At 40.6% G+C, this 1,745-nt stretch overlaps 1 protein-coding gene across 1 annotated transcript in view; it reads left to right on the top strand.

Moving 5' to 3' along the window:
* The window catches only part of LOC105826513 (general transcription factor IIH subunit 2), a 43,749-nt gene that overhangs the window by 26,431 nt on the left and 15,573 nt on the right, over positions 1 to 1,745 (top strand). The window lies entirely within an intron of this gene.

Below are 1,745 nucleotides of genomic sequence, written 5' to 3'. Positions count from 1 at the left end.
ACTCTGTTGCCCTGGCTAGAGTGAGTGCCGTGGCGTCAGCCTAGCTCACAGCAACCTCAAACTCCTGGGCTCAAGCGATCCTCCTGCCTCAGCCTCCCCAATAGCTGGGACTACAGACATGCGCCACCATGCCTGGCTAATTTTTTTCTATATATTTTTAGTTGGCCGATTAATTTCTTTCTAATTTTAGTAGAGGCGGGGTCTTGCTCTTGCTCAGGCTTATCTCGAACTCCTGAGCTCAAACAATCTGCCCTCCTCGGCCTCCCAGAGAGCTAGGATTATAGGCGTGAGCCACCGCACCCGGCTCATATTTAACTTTTAGCTAATGAATAAACTATGAAAATTCTGAGGGAAAAAAAGTGTTATTCCAGTGAACACACAAATGATAAGAGAGTGAAACAGGCTTATTGCTGATAGGGAGAAAGTTTTAGTGGTATGGATAGAAGATCAAGCCAGCCACAACATTCCCTTAAACCAAAGCCTAATCCAGAGCAAGGTCCTAATTCTCTTCAATTCTATGTAGGCTGAGAGAGGTAAGGAATCTGCAGAAGAAAAGTTTGAAGCTAGCAGAGGCTGGTTCATGAGGTTTAAGAAGCTGTCTCCATAACATAAAAGGGCAAGATGAAACCAGCAAGGGCTGATGGAGAAGCTGCAACAAGTTATCCAGAAGATCTAGCTGAGATCATTAATGAAAGTGGCTAAACTAAACAACAGATTTTCAGTGTAGATAAAACAGCCTTCTACTGGAAGAAGATGCCATCTAGAACTTTCATAGCTAGAGAGAAGTCATTACCTGGCTTCAAAGCTTCAAAGGACAGGTTGACTCTCATATTAGGGGCTAATGCTGCTGGTGACTTAAAGTGGAAGGCAGTGTTCATTACTGTTCTGAAAATCCTAGGGCCCTTAAAAATTATGCTAAATCTACTCTGCCTGTGTTCTGTAAATGGAACAAGAAAGCCTGGATGACAGCACATCTGTTTACAGAATGGTTTAGTGAATATTGAGATTTACTAATCAAAAAAAGATTCAAAATATTTTTCACTAACAATGTATCTAGTCACATAGAGCTTTGATGGAGATGTACAAGGAAATTAATGTTGTTTTCATGCCTGTTAATACAATATCCCTTCTGCAACCCGTGGATCAAGGAGTAATTTTGACTTTCAAGTCTTACTAATTAAGAATTATATTTTATAAGGATTAGCTGCCATAGGTAGTGATTCTTCTGATGGATCTGGGCAAAGTCAGTTGAAAATCTTCTGGAAAGGATTTGCTGTTCTAGATGCTGTTAACCTTTGCGATTCATGGGAGGAGGTCAAAATATCAACATTAACAGGAGTTTGGAAGAAGTTTATTTCATGGATGATTTTGAGGGATTCAAGACTTAAGTGGAAGGAAGGAACTATCTGTGGTAGAAATAGCAAGAGGACTAGAATTGGAAGTGGAGCCTGAAGATGTGATTGAATTGCTGCAATCTCATGATCAAACTTTATGGATGAGCAAAGAAAGCAGCTTCTTGAGATGGAGTCTGCTTCTGGTGAAGATGCCGTGAACATTGTTGAAGTGGCAACAAAGGATTCAGACTATGCCATAAACTTAGTTGATAAAGCAGTGGCAGGATTTGAGAGAATTGACTCTCATTTTAGAAGAAGTTCTACTGGGGTAAAATGCTATCAAATGGCATCGCATGCTACAGAGAAATCTTTCGTGAAAGGAAGAGTCGATCAATGCTGCAAACTTCATTG

The sequence above is a fragment of the Propithecus coquereli genome, unplaced genomic scaffold (assembly GCF_000956105.1).
Source record: "Propithecus coquereli isolate 6110/MARCELLA unplaced genomic scaffold, Pcoq_1.0 Scaffold9, whole genome shotgun sequence".
NCBI classification, from domain to species: domain Eukaryota; kingdom Metazoa; phylum Chordata; class Mammalia; order Primates; family Indriidae; genus Propithecus; species Propithecus coquereli.
This window is presented reverse-complemented; position numbering and strand designations above follow the sequence as displayed.